The sequence below is a fragment of the Phalangium opilio genome, unplaced genomic scaffold, assembly GCF_054372755.1.
Source record: "Phalangium opilio isolate 3A_F unplaced genomic scaffold, DU_Popi_V2 ptg000059l_1, whole genome shotgun sequence".
In the NCBI taxonomy this organism is placed as follows: Eukaryota; Metazoa; Arthropoda; class Arachnida; order Opiliones; family Phalangiidae; genus Phalangium; species Phalangium opilio.
In genome coordinates this window covers 3020229-3028138 of record NW_028324176.1, presented here as the reverse complement: position 1 = coordinate 3028138, position 7910 = coordinate 3020229, and the positions used below count along the sequence as shown (strand labels likewise).

Genomic DNA, 7910 nt, shown 5'->3' with positions numbered 1-7910 from the left:
CTCTAATGTCGTGACCCGATAGGTCAAACATTTGCCATCCTTGTTTTTAGGCACAACTCTACGGGTATTGCCTGTTTCATTAGATATACAAAGTCTGTAGTGAAACAACTGTAACATTACGCCTATTAATAAGGCACAAATACTGAAAAAACATCGGTCGGACGTTGTGGAAAAAGTGTTCGGTATTTCGAAATCCAATTTGATTTCTTCGGATCCAATGGATTTCTTCGACTTTTGAGATTTTTCCCGTGATTCCGTCGGATTTTTATATTTCTACAGTGATTTTGACGGATTTTGAAATATTGCCCTAATTTCGTTGGAATTTGAGAATTTTCCCGTGATTTCCTTGGATTTTGAGATTTTCCCAGTGATTTCCTCGGATTTTGTGATTTCTTTGGATTTTGGATTTCGTGAATTTTGGTATGGATTTCATGATTTCTTTACTGATTTTGTGATTTCGCTTCTGATTTCGTGATTTCTTTGTTGATTTCGTGATTTCTGTGTTGATTTCCTGATTTTTTCTTGATTTTGTGATTTGTTTACTGATTTTGTGATTTCTTCGCCGATTTTGTGATTTCGTTGCTGATTTCGGATTTTTTATTTGATTTTGAAATCAGCATTGATTTCGGATTTCTTAAGTTGGATTTCACGGGTAGCGTACGGGATTTCATGAATGACCGACCCTTCGGTAAAAAATCATATCAATAATTGTTGACCAATATTAAAACACCCCTAACCTTAGATTTGGACTAAATAAGGGAAATATAAAAGTTTCTTGGGGAAAAACTTTGAAGCACACATTTGTAAATTCTTCGTACCACAAAAAGAAAAAGGAAATCCAATTTTTTGATATTTAGGTTTGAAATGAATAAACTCATAATAATAGTTATAGCGAACGGAAAGTCAAGGGAATAACCGCAAAAAGAGCAGAAAATTGAGAAGGAAGGTTGCTTAAAGTTAGCAGAGGGGGATTGTAGTGAAAATAGTGATCTGGAATTTTGTTCGTTCAAATCTTAATTTTTCATGAAATATTTTAGAGCATGATCGAGTGGGCTACGCCTGGAACCGAAGTCCTCCCAGCATTCTCAGGGTTTTGGATAGGGTTTTTCTGTACGGAATGGAAAAGGATGGTCTCTTTGTCTTAAAAATAGGAGGTACTTCTCATACAAGTACAATGGCGCTTAACAATAGTTTTCGGTAGAGGCGCCTCAAGGTACACTGGGAGAGTTTCAGTGCCACAGGTTTTACATGATATTATTTCCACTCTATGTTACCTCATTTCTCCCTGGTCGTACTAGTAGCGGGTTAAGCTCTAGTTCATTCATTATTTGTTAGTATCGAAATGGTTATATGTTGCTTGTAACTTTTTGGTCATAGCCTTTAAACATACCGCCATTACGGTTTTTACCTCTCCGAGTGACGTATGTCACGGAGAGGTTCTAATTTCGACGTGTCTGTCTGTCTGTGTGTGTCTGTCTGTTGTTATTGACTTACACCCTAGTACAGTTTTTAAATGGGAGCAAACGTTTTCCCAAATTCCGGACCGCATTTACCGATCCCGGAAATTTGGAAAATTGTATTCCACTTACCATAGCTATTATCCGTTACCTGTCTAACACCACCATCCTCTGGCCATTTGTCCATCTCATATGGACACCAGTCTTTACCCACTGGCTTCTATAGTCCACCATCATTTTGGCTCTTTTTCCATGCCACATGGACCCCAGTCTGTACACACTGGCTTCTACACACCACCATTTTCTGGTCTTTGTCCATCCCACTTGGACACCAGTCTGTACACACTGGCTTCTACACACCACCATCTTCTGGTCTTTGTCCATCCCACATGGAACACCAGTCTGTAAACACTGGCTTCTAATCCCCACCATCTTCTAGTCTTTGTCCATCCCACATGGACACCAGTCTGTACACACTGGTTTCTACACACCACCATCTTCTGGTCATTGTTTTTGTCCATCCCACATGGACACCAGTCTGCACACCTGGCTTCTACTCCATCATCATCCTTAAGGTTAAGACATACGCGGCGATCGGCCAGGGTTACGAGAAACGTCCGGCCTCCCTAAGGTGGGGCTTCCACCAAAGGTTCACGCAATTGCGCTGTTCTTATCCATAGCTGCGATTCGAAACCCTTATATACTACCTATTTTAGTAAGGCGAAGCAACCGGCGTATGCTTCATTTCAAACGCCAATATTAGTCAAGTCTCTAAAGAATGTTTAATTGATCTTTTGTAAAACGATGTAACGTTCAATAAGGCGAATAACTAACGAAGAAAATATTAAATATTAATTATATTTATTTTAATATTTAAGATAATCTTGTTTCTCAATTTAAAATTAATACGGAAAGAGTTAAAAAGCAGTCTATGTTATTGTCTGTGTGTGTCCGTCCGTTATTACACTAGTGCCGCAGTGAGTTGCGTTAAAAGTTCGTTTTGTTTTGATGTGTAAAGAAATCCTACAGAACCATAATATTCCCTTTAACCTTAATATAAAGTGAATATGATGAAATATTTTTCGTAATTATGATGCATTTAGTGCTTTTGTAGCTTTAAAGCTCTGTTTCATTTTGATATTCCAAAGATTTTTTTAATATTATTATTTGAAATGGCTGTTTATATATTACTTAAGCTATACTACATCTGTATATAGAATAATCCTTGGTTTAGTAATTTCATGAAGAAAGCTAAGATCTAGACTCCGGCGGGTACATCTAGTATTACTTGCAATAAGCTTAGTGAAATATAGAATAAATAATTGAGGCCTGAGGTGAAGTAAACTTAGGGTTTTGATTTTCGTGTCTGAAATGAAGAGACATCAACGGTTCAGAGTGAGCCGAAAGTTAAATACACTCTTAAATAATCAGGTGAAGATTTTATAATAGAAGAAAAGATCATGATGGCAATTAGATTAGTAGAGCTAAGCTACAGAGTTTTTATTCTCTTTATGGTGCGCATTGACTATCAGTGCGTCTAGCTACAATTTAGCTTTCGTATTATTTAACGTTAACACTCATGTTGGCAAACTAAGAATATTGTTGAGGTGAGACGAGACGATAGTGTTTACACTGCTAACCAGTTGTGAATGTAGCTATCAGAATATAGGGTAAACAGCTGAAGCGTAGACTTTATTTCCTGTTCTTTTTGCCATTAACTGATTTCCATGTGTCCAAGATTTATCCTTATTGGATGTAAAATGTCGTCTGCTTTACTGTATGTTCGCTATGCTTGGAATACTGCTTCAATATTTCGTAAATTTTTACTTCAAAAAAGAGAAATAATTCCATATCTAGGTAAATAACTATGTAGTAGTTGACCTCTTGACTCGGAGAGGTAATATTTTGGTTTTCCCAACTTGTTTTATTGTGTTAAAGGTTATTTTGACACGTTATCTCTCAAAAGTAACTAATGTAATGATAAAATGTTTTCTGGGAATGAAATTGTGGTCGAAAAGCCGAGATGACAAAATTGCGGATTACTATTTTCACTACAATGCCCCTCTGCTAACTTGAAGCAACCTTCCTTCTCATTTTACTGCTCTATACCGGGATAATTCTCCAGATTTTCCGTTCGCCATAACTACTATCATGAGTTTATTTAATTCAAACCTAAATATCAAAAAATTGGATTTCTTTTTTCTGTTTGTGGTACGAAGAATTTACAAATGTATATAAGGTTGTATCATGCGAAATCATATAGTATCTAAACATTGATTGAAACTAGACAGAAAAAGAGGAGTAACCCTAATCATGCCCTGAGCTTTGAGAAAGAACATAATGACAGATGCAATTGATCATTGTGCAAAACCAAGAGTAAAAATCTTACTGTCCCTATTCAATTTTCGCGATCGTTTTTAGAATAATTAAAAAGTTCCACTTCGAACCGTCCTGGCACGCATGGGGATATAACGTCTTTAGGAACCTTTTAAAACGTAATGTCATACACGAACTCTCACAAAAGTAATTGATGTAATGGTAAAATGTTTTCGAGGAATGGAATTGTGGTCGAAAACCCGAGATAAGTAAATTTTTGAAATTGATTACCAGTAAAATAAGATATTTCAACGGAATACGGTAATATAACCATGTTTTTTCATAAGCACGCCTTTAAGTTTCAATTTAAAATAAAAATTAATATCTGATCCTTCAGTCAAGTGATAGCCTTAGTCTTATCGATACTTTTTACCTCTCCGAGTGACGTATGTCACGGAGAGGTATTATACCGTCCGTGTCAGTCTGTCAGACCCCACGTGACCGCGTTCGCAGTTTACAAATCGGAGCAACAAATACCCGATTTCCGGAACGCGTTCGCGGTTCACGGAAATTTGGCCATTCATCTACCAACACCAGTCTTTACTAACTGGCTTCTAAGGACCACAATCTGCTAGTCTTTGTCCATCCCACATGGACACTAGCCTGTAGTTGCTGGCTCGTAAGCACCACCATCTTCTGTTCTTCGTCAATTCTACAGGGCCGGTAGGCCCTTGTAGATATGACTTGATACTCTTTTGTAACGTTAAAGCAAAATTCACATGCTTTTACCAATTTTCCTATGGAGATTAACATGGCGTTTTTCGTGATATTTAGCCACCTCTAACTGAAAAACTAGAGCGAAGTTACTTTTCGGAATACTCTTAATTTAACAATTATGTATTCAAGATGTGCTATCGGCTAGTTTAATTTAAATCAATTAACTCTAAGTATGTTAATTTTAGTTAATTCTGAAAGTACGTCAAAAAATTACTTTTGGGTCAGACTGTCTAGCAGTAGACGCTGACAAATTACTTAACTATTTCATCCGAGCTTGAGCACCTTTATATGTATTTTCTAATTAACTGTAGCACCCTTAATAAGAAATAAGTCGTTATCAGGTCGAATTTTCGTCTAGAAAAGTAATTCAGGTAAATAATTACAGTTAACAGAGGTTTTTATATCATTTAAAGTAAGTTTTTGAACGTTCTTTACGGCCAAGGCTTCAGTTGTATTTTAGTTTGTCTATGTAATATAGTATTTATTATAGTCTTTCGCCTTTCAAGATAAAAAAGCTCATTTCCAGCTCTGTATTCCAAAAATACGCAGTCTACTTCGTTTCCTGCTACAAACAAATATATGAGGTATACGGGGTTTCATTATTTGTTAATCTCACTAAAATGCTACTAATTGTGAAGGTGTGTGATATAATTCCTTAAAACTAAACCAATGTAGAGGACCAGATTATTATTTAAAACAATTTTGGTCCTATTGAATCAGTCATACTGTGATGTTACGTTATCATTTTATAAACTATTTGTTACCAACAGTGGATTGTTTAATTCATAAGTAACAGTGGTGCTGGTTAATCCAGAAGGACAGTGTCGTTATACAATTTAATTAGTCAAATAATTTTTATGTTTACATCACAGATCCTCTCAACGTAACCACGTTAGAAACGGAGGGTTACGTTGTTTGCTATTTCCACAGTCCACATTGCCGTTTGTTTATTGGTTTAAATTGCTATGAATTGTATAGGTATTTGATTTAATTACTGGTATTCAAGCTAAACTATAGAATAACATCATTCATTAACATATTGTATAGATAACCTTTACCTTACCACAAACCTAGCACAGGATATGATAAAAATTGAACGCAATGTGTTGGAAATAATAAAAAACTCCTCTAAACATTAGAGTTAAGGTGAATTATTTATTAAAAGTCATTTTATAAGCTTAATGAGCACTGACGACAAGTTAATTTCAACGTAATTAAGTGTAATTAACGTGAAATTAAACCCCGAATGTACATTTTTTTTGGATGAAAACTCAGATAACTCTTAAATGATGTCCTTGATTAAGATTGTATCTTACCAAGCCGTTGGTAAAGCCCATGTTTTCGCTTTCACACTTAAGCTAATTTAAATTATCTCCAAAGTACCTTAATAGGCGCGAAATTCAAAAGTTTAGGGTAAAATAAGAATTGAAAACTCCACTAAAAATTGCAATTAAGGTGAAGTATACATTTAAACTCATTTTATAGCCTAAATGTACACTGCCAAAACACAATCCTACGTTAATTTTAACTCAATTAAATATAATTAACGTGAAATTAAACCAAAATATACATTTTGGATAAAAGCTCAAATAACTTTTAAATAAAGTCTTTAAACTACCCAAAAGTTTAGGGTACCATAATGATGAATATATGGCAAAAATATTAAGCTGCACTAAACATTGCAATTAGGGTAAAAAATTCAAATAAATTTTAAGCTTAATCCACTCTCACGAACCACGCTCAAATTAAGATTAAAACATCACAAATTTTTCGTACAGCCACAGTAGTTTCCTGTTTCACTTTCAAATTAATCTAAATGATCGTTAAAATACATCAAAAGCGCATACATTAAAATTTTAGGGTAATTGCAATTTAAGTTAATATTTTATCGAAACTTTTATTATAAACTAAATCCACACAAGATAAACAAGATAAGCCGTTAAATTAAACTCAATCAAGTATAATTAATGTGAAAGATTCGTGTTTTGGGTAAATTCATGGATACCTTATAATTAAACTAACAAATCTTTCACCCAGCCTCCATTTTCCTGTTTAATTCTTACGATTAATTAAATTGTCATTTAAAAACAAGCTCAATTTATAAGCTAAATCAATACTGCCAAACCACAATCCTTCATTAATTTCAACTCAATTAAGTATAATTAGGGTGAATTTAAACATAATATATACATATTTTGGATAAAAACTCGAATAACTTTTAAATGAACTACTTAATTAATATTAAAACTGTATAGCTGTTGATAAAGCCCCATATTTCTATTTCACACTTAAGTTAATCTTCAAAGTACATTAATAGGCAGATTAGGCTCGAAATTCAAAAGTTTATAGTAAAATAAGAATCAAAAATTCCACTAAAAATGCTATTAAGATGAATTATTTATTGACATTCATTTTAGAGCCTAATCAAGATAAATCTTTAAATTAAGCTTAATCAAGCTATACCTTTAAATTAAACTTAATCAAGATATACCTTTTAAATTAAACTTAATCAAGCTATACCTTTAAATTAAACTTAATCAAGATATACCTTTTAAATTAAACTTAATCAAGATATACCTTTAAATTAAACTTAATCAAGATATACCTTTTAAATTAAACTTAATCAAGATATACCTTTAAATTAAACTTAATCAAGATATACCTTTAAATTGAACTTAATCAAGATATACCTTTAAATTGAACTTAATCAAGATATACCTTTAAATTAAACTTAATCAAGATATACCTTTAAATTAAATTTAATCAAGATATACCTTTTAAATTATACTTAATCAAGATATACCTTTAAATTAAACTTAATCAAGATATACCTTTTAAATTATACTTAATCAAGATATACCTTTAAATTAAACTTAATCAAGATATGCCTTTAAATTAAACTTAATCAAGATATACCTTTAAATTAAACTTAATCAAGATATACCTTTAAATTGAACTTAATCAAGATATACCTTTAAATTGAACTTAATCAAGATATACCTTTAAATTGAACTTAATCAAGATATACCTTTAAATTGAACTTAATCAAGATATACCTTTAAATTGAACTTAATCAAGATACACCTTTAAATTGAACTTAATCAAGATATACCTTTAAATTAAACTTAATCAAGATATACCTTTAAATTGAACTTAATCAAGATATACCTTTAAATTGAACTTAATCAAGATATACCTTTAAATTGAACTTAATCAAGATATACCTTTAAATTGAACTTAATCAAGATATACCTTTAAATTGAACTTAATCAAGATATACCTTTAAATTAAACTTAATCAAGATATACCTTTAAATTGAACTTAATCAAGATATACCTTTAAATTGAACTTGATCAAGAT

General features: G+C 32.6%; 1 long non-coding RNA gene across 1 annotated transcript; it reads left to right on the top strand.

The window, feature by feature from the left end:
* The first annotated feature begins 5121 nt into the window (after window positions 1-5121).
* LOC149667340 (uncharacterized) lies at window positions 5122-6647 on the top strand. The gene is made up of 2 exons (XR_016368175.1): window positions 5122-5528; window positions 5598-6647. It is a non-coding gene; the product is annotated as an uncharacterized LOC149667340 (long non-coding RNA).
* The last annotated feature ends 1263 nt before the right edge of the window (window positions 6648-7910 follow it).